Genomic DNA, 20,296 nt, shown 5'->3' with positions numbered 1-20,296 from the left:
AATATATATATATATATATATATATGGTGGAATTCTATGCTTCCAATTCATAAGAAAATGGAAAGACTTGGAAAAATCCTAAGTAAAATAAGCAAGACACAAAGAAACAGATTTCATGGTTTCCCTCATGCAATAAGTAAGAAATGTCTAACATAGTCCTAGCAGATGAGCAGAATGGCTCAATAGCTATGTATATATGATCATATAAGATCATGCTGAGCAAAATGAACTCCTAGATATGGAAACAGAGGTTTTTCTTTGTGGTTGTTGTTTTTAATGTACAATGTGATTTCTTTTTTTCATTTGTGTTTTTCCCCTATGTTTTATTCCCTGCTGTATTTGATTTCAGGACCCTGTGTATTGTATATACATTTATCTTAATTTGTCAAGGGAAGAGGAACAACAAAATGATGAGACAAAGGGCAAACCAGTGCAATAGCAATACTCACAAGACAATATGTTGGAAATTTACATTACAACTTGTGAGGGGTATTGGAGTGAAGGAAAAGTGTGAGAAAAATGAGGGGGGAGGTAAAAAAGTTCGACATGTTATGTATTCACTACCTTACAGTTACTGCAACTCCTTCAATACATCACCTTGACAATAAAATTAAATAAAAAAATAAGCACATAAAATATAATTTCACTGTATTGGTATAGTAAAATTATTCTATGTGTATTAACTTTTTAAAAAATGAACACTATTTGGCATCTATTTGAATTCATTACCCCTTCTTTTCAGAGGGTCATCAACTTGAATGTTATCCAATATTTTCACAATATACTTGCCATTATATAGAAAAAAACATAATTTTAGTATTGTCCCATAGTAAAACAGAAAAGTTTAATTCTATGGAAACTGCTAACTTTTAAAACTGAATAATTAAGAGGACAGAATACATATTTTCTTCAAAATTCCTATGACTACTAACTACTCATTTTCAAATTCTGAACGTTCTGTACCAGAGACATTCAAAACAGTACCTGTTTGCATGTTACTTAATTCTGCAATAGATGCAAATTCCAATGGGGTGGTACATATTGAGAAGTCAACAGAAAAAATAGCCACATTCTGGTAGAGGATAAAACTATAAAATATCTGTAATAATTAATTCCTCAAGAGTAAACATTTGTTCATCAGAGTAAGCTATTATTTCTATGACCAACAATCCCACACTTTTATGTCATAAAGTTATCCTAACCCAACAGTTTCCAACTTGTAATGTGCACGTTAATATTCCCTAAACTTACAATATGACTAGTTTATCATTATTGTGAAAAAATACTACACTTCTGCTAATGTGATGCCCTTCCTCTTGTGGAAAGAACACTACACTAAACTTTGCTGCAACATTTCCCCCCCCAGTAGTATTCTTGAAATCAGAACACTTGCAAATATTTATATTTATTTTTAATCTATTATAGATATTCCAGAGACTAAGATCGGAAGATTATGGTTCAAAGCCCACCCAGGCAGGAAGTTTCCTTAGATTCTTTTCTCCAATAAACTGCTCAAGAAAAGCCAGACACAAGTGACACTGAGGTTGAAGTGGTAGGGCATGAGCCTTGAGCAAAAACAGGCTCAGAGAGAATGGCCAGGCCAAGAGTTCAAGCCCTAGGACAAAACAAAAAACAAAAACAAAATAAAAACAAACCCCAACCCTAGCATTTTTCTCATTGTATACAGAGGCACATAATTAAGGAAATTGCTTCCTGTGTTACGAATAGATAGAAGAACCAAGATGTCACAGACTTGCTCTCTTCACACCATGTTACACCAAAGCCTCAAAAAGTTGCTTTTTCTAAATTTATAAATTGGTATCATCCATTTGTCGGCAACTCTGTCCAGATTATTCACGTTATCATTTTATACATGAACTGCTGGAATTATGTATTAACTAAGTTCTAATTATACCTTGCTTGAAAGAATATTTTAGGCAAATAGAATGCCAGAATCATTTGTGAATTTGTCAATTAAACCCTCTACTTAAAAAGAATTTTGTAGTATCCTATAGAATATGAAATTACAAACAAAACCAAAATATTTATTTTAAATCTAAATTCTAATTTAGCAAGGTCTACAAAGTCTTACATTAGATGAACTTTGCTATTTCTCCAGGTTTAAACTTTTGTAAGCCTTCAAGATTTCTTTGGAATCCAACAGAATGATACTTACTTTTTCAAATTTTTGGTTGGGAAATCATGAGCCATTTCACATCTAGGAATATTCTGTAAAGAAGAGAGTATTAAAAACACAACTGAAGATTATATATGACTTACATTTCAATAGGAAACGACTTCTCAAAACATAATGACAAAATTATCCCAAACTTCTAACTGTGAATCCCTTTCTTGTTATTTGGTATGTTTCATTGAGACAAAATTATACTACCTGGTCCAGGGAAGGTATCACTATGTAATTACACTCTCTAATCTCCTGTCTTAGTCTGAGTGCTAGAATTCCAGGCTTGTATCACATTGCCCTGCCATAGTTTGTTGGTTTATTTAATCTAGATACAGACTAGCAATTCTGAACTTCTCCAATGATATTATTCACTAGACTGACTGCTCAGACTGTTTATGTACTATTTTCAAAGATGTTCTAATATTTGACACAGTATATGAACATTTTCAGATGCACCTGCAGGGGTCTCTGATTCATTCCTCATTGGATCTGATCCCTTTAATAATGATTACTTGACTTTCTTACTATCTCTGGTCCCTACCTATGTAATATACTCAAACATTTTTGAAGAAAGTTCACTTGAGGACTTTCTCATAGTAAAAATTATCATTTGATCTAGTCTTACTCAGGACATATTTTCTATTGTTTTCTAACTTTTCTGCACATTCTGAGAGTTGTTTCATTTGTGTATGTGTGTTTGCACATAGAAGTGTCTCTGTATGTATGTGTATGTTTGTATGTATGTATGCAAAATCCTCAAGCTCTTATTCAACAATTTTGCTCATGACTAGTATTCCATCACTTGAGGCAACCTTCCAATCCAGGTTTTTGGCTGGTTAATTATAGATAGTGTCTCAGAGACTGTTCTTCCCAGGCTGGATGCACACTCAACTTTCCAGACTCCTTTATATTCTTAGGTTTTATTTTTCCAGGAGTATCAACTTTTTTTTTTTTTTTTTGGATCCGGTCATGGGGCCTGAACTCTGGGCCTGGGCGCTGTCCCTCAGCTCTTCAGCTCAAGGCTAGCACTCTACCACTTGAGCCACAGCACCACTGCCAGCTTTTTTCTTTTTGCTTATGTGGTGCTGAGGAATCGAACCCAGGGCCTCAGGCATGCAAGGCAAGTGCTCTAGCACTGAGCCACCTTCCCACCCCAGGAGTATCAACTTTTAAACTAGAAATATTTTTTGAGTGTGAAGTCTAAGCTCTAGCCCATATTTTTAACTCAAGGATTCATATAAAGATAGATGAAGATACACATTACAGATCCTGAGTGTACACTGTTAGAAATGTGATCTTAAACCATGTGCCAGTGGCTCACACTTATAATGCTAGCTACTCAGGAGGCTGAGATCTGAGGGTTGCAGTTCAAATCCAGCACGAGTAGGAAACAATAGCAAGAAAGAAACAAGTTGGGGCTGGGAAGGTAGCTCAGTGGTAGAGAGCTTGCCTTGCATGCATGAGGCCCTGGGTTCAATTCCTCACCACCACATAAGCAAAAAGAAAAAAGCTGGAAGTGGCACTGTGGCTCAAGTGGTAGAGCGCTAGCCTTGAGCTGAAGAGCTGAGGGACAGCACCCAGGCCCAGAGTTCAAGCCCCACGACCGGACCCCCCCCAAAAAAAGAAACAATAAATTGTGTCCCTATCTTGGGGTTCATTTCACTTAACACCATCTTATATGGCCATATGTACATGGATAATGTTTTTATAAGTCATTTAAATTCCATATTTTGTCTTTACTAAGTTGTCTCTGAAACACGTGTTATCTCATGTCCAATGATGTCTTTGTGCTATTTCAATGGTTTCCCTTATTTGCAATAACTAGTATATGTCTGAGTCAAGCAGTAAAGGTCAGATAAGATGATGTTAGGGGAATGAACCCCAAGATAAATATTCAAATGTTTTTTTGTTTTTTTTTTTCCTTTCATGCAATTGTTTCTAACATATTATAAGTTTATTTCTTTGTTGCTTTGTATGTCCCTTCCCCACCGTATAACCCATGCTTTCACTGTATTTTATGTTGGTATTTGTGGAAGGGAAGGGAAAAAACAAATTGTTTAACTAGGGATACAGGTGGACCCATTGCAATAATGAGATGTACAAGTAGTTATGTCGAAAAACGAACTTTACAACTTTGGTGTGGTGTGGGGGGTAGATCGGGTGGGGGGAAGGGGAGTATGGGAAGGGATTGGAGGGGAAACAAAGAGGAGGCAACAAAAATTGTTAAGAAATGTACTCCTGTGATGGGAAGGTGGCTCAGTGGTAGAGCACTTGCCCTGCATGCATGACGGCCTGGGTTTGATTCCTCAGCACCACATAAGCAGAAAATAAAAAAGCCGGAAGTGATGCTATGGCTCAGGTGGTAGAGCGCTAGCCTTGAGCTGAAGAGCTGAGGGACAGCGCCCAGGCCCAGAGTTCAGGCCCCATGACCGGATCAAAAAAAAAAAAAAAAAAAAGAAATGTACCAGTTTTCTTGCCCATGTAATTGTAACTCCTCTGTATGGTATTCTCACAATTAAAAAAAAAAGAAAGACTGAAAAGCTCAGAAGACATTTTGCTTTTACCGGCATGGTTCAACTAAAACCAGAAACAGTTCTTTACATTTATATAAACTATTATATCTAGTGAGGATTTAAAAAGTTTTAGCATATATATTTTAAATTTTATGTCAAAATATTTGTTTATTTTTGTCAGTTGTGGGGTTTGAAATCTGGGCCTGGACGCTGTCCTTCAGCTCTTCACCTCAAGACTAGTGCTCTACCATTTGAACCACTGCCAGTTTTCTGGTGGCTCATTGGAGATAAGAGTCTCACGGACTTTCCTGCGTAGGCTGGCTTTGAACCATGATTCTCAGCTCTCAGACTCCTTACTAGCTAGGATTACAAATATGAACCACTGGCACCTACCTACATAATTATATTTTGCACATTTATGAGGTATGGTGTGGTAATCCCATTCATTTATATCTTGTGTAATTATCAAGCTATATCATATCGATTAGTTTCTGTGTGTAACATTTCTTTTTAGTGAGACTGCTCAACCCTTATCTTTTCGCTGTGATGAAATATATATTCTTAACTATAATCACTTTGCTTCTTGTGGTATACAATTAATATATTTACTTTTAGTCATGGAAGTCCGCTAATTAAGGTTATATAAAACATGAATTGTAAAGTGAAAAAAATGGTTCCATTACTTGTTTTATCAAAACAATTATGCCTTTTTTCAATTATATTTCTGTGGGAATGTGTAATATTCATTGATTTAACAGTTAAAATTGATAACAGTTGATTCAAACTTGTATTTGAAAATTGCACACAACACAAATATACTTCCACTTTCTTCTACCACATAATTAAAATAACAGTATAGCAAAGCTTGGTGTTAGAGGCTCATGTGTAGAATCCTAGAAACTCAGGAGGCTAAGAACTGAAGATTTTGTTTCAATGTCAGTCTAAACAGACAAAAATGTGAAAACTTGACTCAGACATATACTAGATATTTCAAATAAGGGAAACCATGGGACCTATGCTTCTTTGGGCCTGGCTTACTTCACTTAATATAATTTTTCCAAGTCTTTCTACTTCCTAAAAAATGGGGCAATGTCATTCTTTCTGATGGAGGCATAGAATTCCATTGTGTATATATACCAATTTTCTTGATCCATTCATCTACTGAGGGGCATCTGGGTTGGTTCCATATCTTAGCTATGGTGAATAATGCTGCAATAAACATAGTCGTGCTGGTAGCTTTAGTGTGGTCTTGTTTGTGATCATTTCGGTAAATGCCCAAAAGTGGGATTGCTGGGAAACAGGGGAGCTCTATGTGGAGTCTTTTGAGGAACCTCCATACTGTTTTCCAAAGTGGTTGAACAAGTTTACACTCCCACCAACAATGCAGTATAGTTCTCTTCTGTCCACATCCCCTCCAGCATTTGTTGTCATTAGAGTTCTTGATTATAAACGCACTCATTATCTTGCCCATGTAATTTTAACCCCTCTGTACAATATTTTCACAATAAAAAAAATAAAAAATACAAAAAATGTGAAAACTTATCTCCAATTATCCAGCAAGAAGGAGAAGGTAAAGATGTGGCTCAAGGAATAGTGTCATCACCCATGAGCAAAAAATACAATGGAGACCATTAAACATAGAGTTCAAGCCCTAAAAATTGCATATACACAGAAGACAACAATAAAGAGTACTGTGAACATCAATAATGAAGACAAAATAGTAGAAAAGATAATGAGAAATGTTGTGTTAACATCTGGAGGACAGAAAGCATTTGACAGAATTTTGATTCATGAGAGGGAAAAATCAAAGTCTCATTTGTACAATCTCATTGTATCTATTTGTGTTGAAACCTGGCTATTGGGTAACATGTGAAAGTGTAGATTGCATTACCTGACATAGCAGACATTGCCTGTGACTATACACCATCCCACTCTGCAAAAATCTAAACTTGTGCTTGTTAATTTAAATAAAACCTCATGTTAGAGACTGTTTGGTTCACATAGACAAGGGTCCTTATTTTGAGGCTTCAGACCAGTGCTTTTGTTTATAACCACTCCTGCTTTACGCCCTTCTTAGCTGGCACCAAGCCAAGACTTTGAGTTATAGACCCAACTGCCTTAATCCCTCCCTTTCTCCAGCTAAAACTCATTTCACATGCTATCTATGTCTTAGAATTAGTTGTTTTCTTTCTAATCCCCACCAGAAAACTCTTATATACATGTAAATCTACTATAAATAACCTAGTTAGAAAAGGTAGTAAGTGTTTAGCATTGGCTGAGGCTCTCATCTGTAGATTTGCTCCTTAATAAATCTGTGCTACACTATCTCTTCTCCATGGCTTTTGAGTCTGAAAACTGATTCGTTTGGTTTGATGTAATCCCATTTATCCAGACTTACTTTGATTTGTTGTGCTTCGTGATCTTTGGAAGTTTTGACCTATGCCAAGGAGCCCTCGTGTTTCCCCTAACCCTTCCTATAACATTTTCAAGGAATCTGGACTTACATTGAGGTCTTCGATCCATTTGGAATTGATTCTGGTGCAGGGGGATATATAAGGATATAACTACAGTTTTCTGTGTACAGCCAATTCTACCAGCACAATTTTTTGAAGAGGCTGTTGAGGAGCTTGAGGCCTGAGTGACTCCATCTTGAGCTAGATGTCATCTTCTGAAGTATGAGTTATGCAGCTGACCATGAGCCCGGCCTGGGAATGAACAGAAGAAGCAATTCCTTGGCAACTAGGAACATAAACTATCCTTGGGGAAACCGCAGGCAAGCAGGTGCTGGAGGGCATGGTGACCCCCGCAGTCAGGCCACAGGTGGTGTTTGTTTAAAAAAGGAACCCTGCAGTTTAGCAAGTGTGTCCTTGAGACTCCCTGTGGTGCAAGCCAACCAGTTTAAAGTACTTCAACCCTCTGATCTAACCAACAACCTGTTTCTGCTTTGTAGTGTGCCAATCATACTATAGAATTGTATTAAGAGTTTCCCTGCGATGTGTTATAATTTGTTGTAAGATGCTATGATGTATACAAAGTCCCTGCCTTCCCTAAAAATTGTATAAAAAGTACTACAACCCTGGTCTCGGGGCCTCTCAGCGTCATGGGCTGTGGGGGGACCAAGTTCCAGCTTGCAATAAAGACTCCTTTGCTTTTACATTGTTGATAGTCTCTGGTGGTCTTTTGGGTAAGGATTCCAAATTCAGTTTTACATTTGGTGCATTGGCCAGGAATCCCCCCAAAGCCCACCCAGACGCCTTAACCAAGGAGTCATGAGAAGCCCGGCAAGTAAGTAGAGGCATTGCCATTCTGAAATCATCTGGTATTTGAGTTCCCTGCAGGTTCTGTATTGGGGTTGGCAAGAGGTCTTGGCGGACGTGCTATAAGACAGCCAACGGGGCCAGTGGGAGTTGTCCCTCAGATCTCCTGGGGGGTAAACTATCCACTAGTGCAGAAGCTTGAGTCTGGCACTTTCTGACTGATAGTTTACAGGGTAGGCTATCCACTAGTGCGGGGTCCGGCACTTTCTGACTGATAGTGTACAGGGTAGACTGTCAACTAGTGTGGACATTTGGGCCCATTTGTAGTCCAGCACTTTCTGACTGACAGTCTACAATGCAAATGCTGTGAACATGTCTTGTCTCAGGGTTCAGTGTTTTGTCTGTGTGTCTTTTGGAATTCTTGGAATGTTTCTTCTCCCAGATTCATCCTGATGCAAGGGCTCAGAGGAGACTGGCTAACACCCCCTTAATATCTGTTTCTCTCTAGCTCCTTCTTTTTTTTATGAAACTGCCACTGACCACCTGCAAGTGGCACCAGCAAGATCTTAGCCTCGGGCCTTAGCCCAGGGGGTCTGAGTACGGGGGAGAACCTGTCAGTCTGAGGGGACAGCCACTAGGAACTTCTTTCCCTTGCCCCAAGAGGACTGGGAATTCTCCTCTGCCTTGGAAGGCTCCTGGGTCAATGTTTGCAGGAATCTAAAAGAAAAATCCTCCCAAGGTGAGTAGAGGGGGTCCGAGTCCCCTGGTAAGTGAGTGGTGTTGAGATGTTGCCCCATTCACTGAGACCTGATTTTGTCTTTGTGGCCACTTGTCTGTCTTGTTTACTTTGGTGTGTTTTCTGTTCTATGTTTTCTGAGGTAGGGAAGTTCTGGGTGAGAGTGGCAGGCTCACTCAGCAAACTCTGGATTCAGCTTGAGAACAGCACAAATTTCTGGGGGCCCATTAGTCCCCAACTCAGCCTTTGGTTGTTGTTTTGTCTAGTTCCGTTTTAGAATTGGTACCAGTTTTAAATGTGAATCCTTGGTTTTTGTGTTTATCAGTGTTTTTGATATTTATTTGAACATCTCTGGGGGAATAAAAGTCTCAGCCTCTGGCTGGGCTTGGTCACAGACCTGCTAAGTCTCCCTCCCCCCTTCTTTTGTTACAGCAGCCAAGAGGAGGGGCATGGACAAGCCTCAGGTGCACCTTCTCCTGGTGGAGGCTGCTGGAGAGGTTAGGGTGTAGATAGCAGTGAGCCTGGTCTGGACTTTCAGCTGCTCCAGACAGCTTAACAATTTGTAAAGTGCTTTTGTCAAAATTGGGTAAAAATCAGGCCCATTCAGTTTCAGGTGACCCCCTCACCCAGCCCTCCTCCAACAGAAGGGATTCAAAAGACTGATTAGTGAAATACCTTGCTAAACAAGCAAGCCCTGGAAAAATGAAGCTCAACAAAGGTACTTCGTTTAAAAGAAATATTGTCTTAAAATTTTTTTAAAAACTTTAGAAAATGTACGTACAACTGATTTTGATTTTTTGTGTGCTTTAAGATCTGTGTGTTTTGTATGTGTTTATGAACATGTTCAAGATAAGAGTTGTCAGCATGCTGTAACAATGGGTGAGTTTAAGTTTAAAATTCAAAAGGTTATGAGGTTTGGACATTACCAAAAATTTTAAGGAATCTTCACATTGTTTTTAACGGCTTTTTAAGGATTCTTTAACTTAAAAATTAGAAAATCTGGTGTTGAGTTCTAATTTTATTCCCTTGTGGTCAGAGAGAATGCAAGGTTTCTGAATTTGGACAAGTTTGCTTTGTGGCCTAAAATGTGGTCTATTTTAGAAAATGTTCCATGTGCTGTTGAGAAAAACGTGTATTCTTGTGGAGAGCTGCGGGAGCCACGACCAAAGACGGCCAGGCAGTAAGGCGTGGCCGCAAAAGCAACATTGTAGCTCCTTGGTAAGATGGCGCTGGCTCCCGCCTTCTGTCTTCCCGGTGACAAGTGCTCTCTGTAAAAACAACTCCTTATATGGCTATGACTTGGCTCCTAGTTTGCTTCCGTGTTTGCGACCCTATCGGTATATGCCACGTGGTGCTTCAGGATTTGCCATCCAGGAGACTTATAACCAGAGCGCGGGGGCGGGGGGGGGGGGGGGGAGACAGAGAAGCAGGAAGAAGCGGGCAGAAGAAGCAGGAGAGAAGATGTTGTAAAAGGTCCTGAATAAACCACATTGTGTCTTCCTTGCTGGTCGAGGTGGTCGCGACATATTCTTATGCTGCTGGGTGAAATTTTCGGCAGATGTCTGTTAAATCTAGTTGATCTTTGCAGTTGTTTAGATCTGCGGTTTCTTTGTTGAGTTTTTGCTGAGTTGATCTATCTAGTTGGGAAAGTGGTGTGTTAAAATCCCCAACAATTAATGTCTTTGGATCTATGTAGGATTTGAAGGAAAGTAGTGTTTCTTGGATAAATTTGGGTGCTCCGTTGTTTGGTGAATAGATATTTAGAATTGTAATATCCTCCTGAAGGAGAGATCCCTCAATTAGTATGTAGTGACATTCTTTGTCTCTTCTCACGAATTTTAATTTGAAGTCTATTTTATCTGATATTAGGATTGCAATTCCCGCCTGTTTATGGGGGCCATATCACCTTGCACCAGAATCAACTCCAAATGGATCAAAGACCTCGAGTCAAAGCAGACACTCTGAAAACATTACAGGATGCAATAGGAGAAATGCTAGGTCTCCTTGGCACAGGCTGAAAATTTTTTAATAGAGACCCAGAAACACAACAAATCAAAGAAAGGTTGGACAAATGAGATTGCATGAAGTTAGAGAGCTTCTGCATGGCAAAGGACATAGCTAGCAAGATCAATAGAAAGCCTACGGATTGGGAGATCTTCACTAGCCATACAATGGACAAGGGTCTCATATCTAAAATATACCTGGAACTCAAAAAATTAAATCCCCCGACAACAAATCCTCAAAGAAACAACTGCCCAATAACTAAGTGGGCTAAAGACTTAAAGAGAAACTTCTCTGAAGAGGAAAGAAAGATGGCCAATCAACACATGAAGAAATGCTCAACCTCTCTAGCCATAAAAGAAATGCAAATCAAAACAACATTGAGATACCACCTCACTCCAGTTAGAATGGCTGAAATCAAGAACTCTAAAAACAACAGATGCTGGAGGGGATGTGGACAGAAGGGAACCTTACTGCATTGTTGGTGGTCATGTAAAGTTGTTCAACCACTTTGGAAAGTAGTATGGAGGTTCGTCAAAAGACTCCACATAGAGCTCCCATATGACCCAGCAATCACACTTTTGGGCATTTACCCAAAAGTATACAAACAAGACCACCAGCACGACTATGTTTATTGGAGCACTATTTACTATAGCTAAGTTATGGAACCAACCCAGATGCCCCTCAGTAGATGAATGGGTCAAGAAAATGTGGTATATATACACAATGGAATTCTATGACTCCATCAGAAAGAATGACATTGCCCCATGTGTTAGGAAATAGAAAGACTTGGAAAAAATTATATTAAGTGAAGTAAGTCAGGTCCAAAGAAACATAGGTCCCATTGTTTCCCTTATTTGCAATATCTAGTATATGTCTGAGTCAAGCAGAAAAGGTCAGATCAGGTGATGTTAGGAAAATGAACTCTAAGATATGTATTCAAATGTGTTTTTTTCTTTCATGCATTTGTTTCTAATGCATTTATAAGATTATTTCTTTGTTGCTTTGTATGTCCCTCCCCCACAGTATAACCCCTGCTTTCACTGTATTTGATGTCGGTATAATTTTTGGAGGGGAAGGGGAAAAACAAGTCGTTTAAATAAGGATACAGGTGGACCCGTTGCAACAATGAAAAGTACAAGTTTTCATGTGGAAAACCAACTTTACAACTTTGTTGTGGGGGGGAGGGGCAGGAAGGATTGGGTGGGGGGGTGGGGGGAGGCTGGGAAGGGATGGAAAGGGGAAACAAAGGAGGAGGCTACAATGCTTGATAAGAAATGTACTCATTATCTTGCCCATCTAATTGTAACCCCTCTGTACAGTATTTTCACAATAAAAATAAATAAAAATTAAAAAATTAGAAATCTGGTATTTTAAAATCTAATATTTTAAAATGCATAAGGCTGTTTATACTGTAATCAAGATATCTGGCTTAACACAAATACATTGGCTGTTTGGAATTTAGTTCCTTGGCTAAAATTTGGGGATAAATATTAGAAATTTAAGTGTAAAGGTTAGTTTAACACTGTCAAAGATGTTACCTGTTCTGTCTGTCTAAAACTGTGTATTTCATTCGAGAACCAAGAGATAAGAAAAGGGAAAACTTAGAAACCAACAGAAGACCTGTCTTTAGGGGTGAGGAGTGAACAGGCAGAAGTGCAGTTCAGCTGGTCATGTATGGTGGGACAGGCCCTGAGGAAGTCCACAGATAATGGGACAGGCCCTGGGAGGAGTCCATGCATGGTGAAAGGGGGCAAGCTGGCACAAAGGCAGTTCACCTAACACTAAAGAGTTGGCTTAGGTACGTGCCCATTCCATAGGAGGGGCCAAGTGGCCCATCTTTGTTCTGTCCCTTTTCCCTACAGATTGACACTGGAAACATGATTGTTAAAATGAGTGATGTGATGATCTGATTAGTATTGCTAAAACTGCCCCTTGGACTTAAAAAGAGGGTTAAAAAGTTTATTTGTATAATGTGATTTGCTTTCAATGATGTTCTACAAGTAGTATATGTTTCTAAAAGTCATAAGAGTGTTATGTCTAGCTTCTTGGTACAGTGATGGTGATTGTAATTCTTGCATTAAGGAAAAATTGACATTTAAGTTTAAAAGTTTTAGTGTGTATCTGTTTTAAAACAAGCAGCCAAGAGACAATGAATGACACTTTGCCTCAAGATTTTAAGAGATTTTTTAAAATGCAACTAAAAACTAATGTATAGAATATTAAAAAGGAGATTAATAGGAGGCTTAAAAATTAGGAATGGATTTTTGGATATAAAGTTTAAGAGTAAAATTGTTCTTAATATTTGCCTCAAAGTGCACAAAGGAAAAATTAGGATTACCAAAATAATTGCTATTCTAGTTTGCTCTTATAGGTTTTTTTTTTAAACAGTTTCCAGCAAGCCCAGAGCAAAGTACAAAGGATTCTTACAAGTTTGTTAGATGTAATTTTGGCTTTTATAAGTTCCAGGTAAGAGCATGCTTAAAAGCTACTTCTATGTTGACCACCTTGTTGCTTTTAATTGGAATAAAGTGGCCTTCTATAAGACTCATTGATCTGCAAACTGGTTCGAAGCCAGCCCAGGGAGGAAAAAGGTCCCTGTGAGACTGTCACCTCTAATCATCCAGCAGAGTGCTGAACGAGCAAGCAGAGTTGCTTTGGGACTCAAAGTGGCAGAGTGCTAACCTTGAGCTGTAGAGCTGAGGGACAGCACTCAGGCCCTGAGTTCAAGTTCAGCGACCAACTAAGGGAAATGCCAATGAGGCATTTTTTCCAGTGTGGAGAAGACACTCCTGGAACGAAAGCAATGGTGGAGCATCCAGAGGTAGTAAGCCACTGCTTGGATGGCAGAAATGTCAGATCCTAGAGTCATTTGTGCACGGCCCTTCAAGAATTGATCAGAGCCAGGAGGTCATACGAAGACAGTTTGTAAGCATGCCTAATGTCCATGACTATTTACCTCGTAAGGGACAGGAACTTGCCATCCTGTGACAGTAGTAAAAAGCTAAAGTTATAAAATGTGGGGGATAGTTTAAATCCCAACCCTTGTATGTGCCAAAAATTCTAATTGGCAATAATTTTTGAGCTGACACCAGCTACATGAAATTCATCTCCTCAGGAAAAAGTTTGTAAACCTGTAAGTGTGTTTCTATTGATATCTCTCCGAAGGTCTGCATAGGTAACTGGGGCATCATTAGAGACCACATTCCTAAGCCATCCAGAAAGATGCTTTTGCAAACCAGAAGGCTAAACAAGCTACACTGCTGTAGCCAGAGAAAAGGTTTGTGCATTTGCCAAAAGTTAAAATATTGTTCTTTGTAAAATAGGCTAAGGTTATAGGTTCCTGGCTAGGTAGGATCAACACCCCTGAGTCAGCTTAAAGAAGTTACAGAAGATGAATATTCACCCATCTTCCGCTTTTAAGAACAAGGGACCAGAGTCACTTTAAAAAGTTGTGTCCAAATAGACAGAAGGAAAAGGCATGGGAAATAGTACAGGCCTGAGCCCTCTATATCTGCCTAGAAAATCAGCCTTATGAAAAGAACTATCTAGTTTAAAAAGTTGTCATCTTGGTAAATTGTCGTGGGCTATTGTCTAAATAGTCTTAAAAACTAGTGGGGTCACAGCCTGCCTAGCCTATGCAATGTATCCTTAACCAGTCTGTGTAGGAATTTGCAGCCCAGCAGGAGGTGTGACAGTCCCTTGAAGCCACTGAAAGACCCTGCTGCTGCTGCTACAGCTTGACAGTCCCCTGGAAGAAATCTACATTGTTACCCTGACCACCTCCACTGTGAAAAAAGTAGAGTGAACTGCCTGATTCCATCACCTGAGACTGCATCCTGGTTGAAAGCTGCTAAAACTGAGATCTTGTGGGACATTCTTTTGGGTGATATCCAGAAACCTTCTCTATTCCCACAGTGGATATTGGGGGCAAGGATATCACTGGCTTGCTTGCCTTAGGCACTTCAGTGCATAGTGACTGAAAATCCACTCTATAGTCACAGCCAAATTTGGCTCTGGTATGGTAATAATCTGAGTTTGTTTTCAATACAGGTAGTAATGAGACCCAGCCCTGCTCTTAGCCTTAAAATCTAGCAAGTTTCTGCATCCCAGTGGTGACTTGAGGCTGCTCTGAGATAACTTGGTTCTGCAAGCCAAAGGAAAAATGGGCATTTTAAAACTCTAGCCACAAAGAAGTTCAAGGAATTGCAAACAAGAGGAGGGTAGTAAAGAAAGCCTTGGGAAAGGAATTGGGAAAAAATTAGTATCCTCTTTGGATAAAAAAGGATTTGAAAAGTAAGGATTGTCTTAAAACATTAAGTCATTGGAGTAAAGAAGACAAACCTCAGACAGTTTAAGTATGTAGTAAATGGTATGAGTATGTCTTAATATTGGAGCTTCATGAGTACTGCTGGTATAAAATTAAGTTAACTGATATACAGAGTCAGGACTGGTGGAAAAAAATGTAAGGGCCTTTGGTACTGTTAATTTTGTTACTCACAGTCGGGTCCAGTGTTGTAAACCGGCTAGGGATGTTTGTTAGAAAACGCATTAACACTGTACAGCTGATGATCTTAAAGGCTCAATATCATCTGGTACCCAATGGAGAACATGATGTGTGCCCATAAGGACCATGATTGGCCCTTAAGGCCTATCAGAAAGGGGGAAATGAGGAGCCTGAGGCCTGAGTGACTCCATCTTGAGCTAGATGTCATCTTCTGAAGTATGAGTTATGCAGCTGACCATGAGCCCGACCTGGGAATGAACAGAAGAAGCAATTCCCTGGCAACTAGGAACATAAACTATCCTTGGGGAAACCGCAGGCAGGCAGGTGCTGGAGGGCATGGTGACCCCCGCAGTCAGGCCACAGGTGGTGTTTGTTTAAAAAAGGAACCCTGCAGTTTAGCAAGTGTGTCCTTGAGACTCCCTGTGGTGCAAGCCAACCAGTTTAAAGTACTTCAACCCTCTGGTCTAACCAACAACCTGTTTCTGCTTTGTAGTGCGCCAGTCATACTATAGAATTGTATTAAGAGTTTCCCTGCGATGTGTTATAATTTGTTGTAAGTCCCTGCCTTCCCTAAAAATTGTATAAAAAGTACTATAACCCTGGTCTTGGGGCCTCTTAGCGTCATGGGCTGCTGCCATGTATGTGGTGGGACCAAGTTCTAGCTTGCAATAAAGACTCCTTTGCTTTTACATTGTTGATGGTCTCTGGTGGTCTTTTGGGTAAGGATTTCCAAATTCGGTTTTACACTGTCTTTCTTCCATCCTGTTTCTGGCTCCCTTATCAAAGCTTATGTGCCTGTAGGAGTGGATTCATTTCTGGGTCTTCAATTCTGTTGTATTGATGGAATTCTGTGCTTCTATCGGAAAGAATGGCACTACCCCATTCCTGAGGAATTGGAAAAACTGGAAAAAATGATATTAAGTGAAATAAGCCAGATCCAATTAAATATATACTGCATGATTTTCCTCATTTATAATAACTAGAATATGCCCATAAATCTACAAGTTAATCCAGTAGGTAGTAAAAGACAAATAATTATACTTGGGCATGAATAACTAACAGCAATCTAAGCATTCACATGGTGAAAACAAGGGCAGCTCTTCTTAGGAGAGGATCACAATGGCTCAATACCTATGTACATATGACCATATTGCAATGAACTCTAAGAATCAATCATGCATATGAAATACATATATCTGTATATAATTTAATAGATGTCATAAAATAACCGACTTCCCTGTAATCTCAAAGCAAAATTGTAGGTTTAGAAGATAAAATTGAGGAATGTTTTCAAAACAAAAACTAAAATATATAGAGGAAAAAGTGGGAGAGAAAAGATAAGATGAAAAGTAGAGTAGCTATCTATTGAAGAATTCATAAAAAATTTCCAAAACTATACAAGAGAGCTGGGGTACAGCTCAGTTGTAGGACTAGACTAATATATACAAAGCCATGGGTTCAATCTCCAAGAAGGCATAATAAGGTAATAAATAGTAATAATAAAATAATTACTTGAAATAAATGCTTTCATGTTAGAGAGGCCTGATTGTTAAAACAGTATACAAATTACTCTCAATTCTTATATCCAATGACATAAAACTACAAGAATGAAGAGGAAATAGTTTTCCTTTTCTATCCTTTCCTTTAGTTTTCTGTTTTCTTCTTTTCTTTTTTCCTTTGGCACTACTGGTGCTTGAAGTTGCTAAGGCTCTGACCACTATTTTTCAGATGAGGTCTTACTTCTTGGCCAAGCCTCCTTTGAGCAATAATCTCTTACCTATGGCTTCCACAAACATGAGATAACAGGGAAATTACACTATACCTAGCTTTCTGTGCTTTTATAGTTTCTCACTTTTTTTTTTTTTTGTCAGAACTGGCCTTGGATGTTGGTGTTCTAAAGTTCTGCCTTCTAATTAGCAAGCTTGGACTCAGACTATTTTCCAATGTAAACATTCGATATTGACTTCTATTTTCTAGATATCATTAAATTCTATTGAGCTTAGTATGGATCTTTATGATGTTATAAGAAGAACACAGAGAAAGCCCTTGAATATTTTCCCAGTTTCTTTAAATATTTATAGAATGACATCACAAGTAGGACATTAATATTTCACAAGTGCCTTATGCAGACTTCAGTTACTTTAATTATTTTGTGCACATATTAAGTCCAATATAATTTTATCAATTCTATATTAATATATCATATTTACAGATAACGTTTCTTTACCAAAAATGAGTCTTGTCTCATGCTTCCCTTTTATAATTAAACCCACTACTTCTCTTTGTCCCATCCCAAACCTGTTTCATCCTGGCAACCAACACATTTTTTTTTTTCTCCGACTTCTAGCTCATGCAATAAATAAGCTTTTAGAATTTCCTTCAAATCTATGGTAGATTATTGTCAGTTGTTGTATGCCTTAATAATGTATTGTATTCCCAGAAGTTGCCTTTGGTTCTGTCATTATAGAATGTAGCACAATTCGTTTCCCATTTACCTGAAGAAAGCCTGAACTGACTAGAGGAAATAATGCTGGTATAAACCTATGTGTTTTGGCCTTTGGGTGAATGTTACATTTTATTTCTATGAGACAAAGCCTAAAGAACTCAATTCCTGTGCTATACTGTAGGTTGTTGCATATTTCATATTCTAGGAACCTGTCAAAATGTTTTCAGAAGTGGCTTTCCCATTTGAATTCCTGCCAGCATCCAGTTTCTCTGTTTCTTGATAGCATTTAGTACGGACATTGTTGTATTATGTGAAGTAATTCTCATATATGTTTTATAATGTCATTTTAGTTTTAATGTGCATTCATTTGATGACTGATGATGCTTTTCTTGTGCTTATTTTTCACAACATGTATTTTGCTGGTTTCTAATCGATTTTTTTTTAAACATTAGGTTTTGAGCATTTTATGTAGAGTCTACATTTGAGGCATTCTTCAGGTACAGGATTTGCAAATATTTTATCCTTGACTATGGGTACCCTTCATCATCATTACCACCACCATCATCATCATCACTATTAGTATTACTATTATTAATTTTGTACATGTATGTATGGTCCTGGGGATTGAAATCAGGGCCCCTGAGATTTGTTGCATTTTGTTAACAATTTGCCATTTGAGGGGCTGGGAAAGTGGCTCAATGTAGAGCGCTTGCCTTGCATGCATGAGGTCCTGGGTTCTATTCCTCAGCACCACACAAGCAAAAAAGAAAAAAGCCAGAAGTGGCACTGTGGCTCAAGTGGTAGAGTGCTAGCCTTGAGCTGAAGAGCTGAGGGACAGCACCTAGGCCCAGAGTTCAGGCCCCACGACTGGACCCAAAAAAAAAAAATAAAAAAAAAAATTTACCATTTGAGTCATGCCTCATTTCTGGCTTTTTTGCTGATTAAGCAGAGATAAGATTCTCAGGGACTTTATTTTGTGGGCTGCCTTCAAACAGTAATACTCAAATCACAGCCTAGCTGTGATGAGATACATGAGCACCCTGCTCCTAAATTCTATTCACTATTTGTATACAAGACTAAATTATTTTAGACTTTTATTGAGTTTTATTGAGTTATACTATATCAAGTTTTCCTTTCCAATAATTTTAATGCCATATTTAAGTATGCTTAAATTGTCAAGACATCTTCCTTTGCTTTATATTTACATCACTCTTTTGTTTTATATACCACTTTCAAAACCTGCTTGAAGATAATATTTGAATAAATTGTTATATTTAAGTCAATGTTCACTTTTTAATTCTCCCCAATACTGTCTAATCTATCACCACTTATTAAAGAGAATGTCATTCCACAAGTGTTTGGTTTTAAACTCTTATTAAATATTCCTTGATAATATGTATGTGGCTCTAATCTGGTGCCGTCCAGACCCATTGAGCTTTATAATCTTTCCTCTACAAATATAACAATTTTACACTAACACCTTTAATATTAGACAGAGAAATGTATTCCAGTTTATTTTCTTTTGTCAATGAGTCAAGAGTGCTGGTCAGGTGTTTCAAGAAATTGTCATAAACTTATAAATAAAATTGTGAAGCTGGGCACTGTCAGCTCATGCTTATAATCCTAGCTGCATAGGAGACTGAGATCTGAGGATTGCGGTTCAAAGCCAGCTGGAACAGGAATGTCTGTGAGACTCTTATCTCCAATTAATCACCAGAAATCCAGAAGTGGCACAGTTGCTCAAGTGGTAGAGCACTCACTTTGAGCTGAAGAGCTGAGGGACAGTACCCAGGCCCAGATTTCAAGCCCCAAGAATGACCAAATAAAAGGAGGGGGATGAAGCAGGAGACAATTAAATAACTTTGCTCAAATGTATCCTCCAATCCACAAAAATTGTATGTCTATATTTACTTAGATTTTTGCCTTTATATTCAGCATTTTATAATTTTCAATGATACTGGGTGAACAACACTGAAATACATTTTGACGATGTGTGGAGATAGCACAAAGACATTAACAGAAAACAGTTGAAAAATAAGGGGCAACGGGAATGGAGAAAGACAGAAACAGGTTAATCAGGCCTTTGATCAATATGTGCATGTGCAAAATATTCAATAAGATTTCTTCATACAATTAATATGCACCAATTAATAAATATCTTCCAAAGGCATTGGTATTCATGTATGACATAAAGGATAAATACAGATTCTCTGGTGAAATGAAACAAAGATAGACGCGAAAATACATAATTATAGTAATTGTGTAAATGAACTAAGAAATTTGGTCAACATTCTGAGGGCTCATGGTTCATTAGACTAGAAGGCCATTGGTGTCTAAGATAATACTAAAATGTTAGACTTGAGCCTATCTTTAAGACTGCTTAATGCTAAAGTAAAATCAATAAAGGACATGTTTGGCAAATAAAGTAAAATGATCGCTTATGGACAAATGAAAATAATAATATACATATATAGTTATTTGTATATATACACATATAAATATGAAATATGCATAGGTACACATAGTATGTATAGATATACACTTATTTAAAGAGATTTGAATCAGAAATATATTAAGAGCATATTAATGCCAATGAAAAACTTTAACCATCCTGAATATGTTATCCAAAAATCCAAATACATATCTCTGTA

The 20,296-nt window shown here is 38.2% G+C and overlaps 1 long non-coding RNA gene across 1 annotated transcript; it reads left to right on the top strand.

Moving 5' to 3' along the window:
• The first annotated feature begins 9,062 nt into the window (after nt 1-9,062).
• On the top strand, nt 9,063-11,877 carry LOC138816109 (uncharacterized). Its single transcript, XR_011368560.1, has 3 exons — nt 9,063-9,409; nt 9,793-9,909; nt 10,561-11,877. It is a non-coding gene; the product is annotated as an uncharacterized lncRNA (long non-coding RNA).
• The last annotated feature ends 8,419 nt before the right edge of the window (nt 11,878-20,296 follow it).

Source organism: Dipodomys merriami, unplaced genomic scaffold, assembly GCF_024711535.1.
Source record: "Dipodomys merriami isolate MVZ:Mamm:240054 unplaced genomic scaffold, mDipMer1.0.p SCAF_686, whole genome shotgun sequence".
Taxonomy (NCBI): domain Eukaryota; kingdom Metazoa; phylum Chordata; class Mammalia; order Rodentia; family Heteromyidae; genus Dipodomys; species Dipodomys merriami.
Note: the sequence above shows the minus strand (reverse complement) of the source record. Positions and strands in the feature narration are given on the sequence as shown.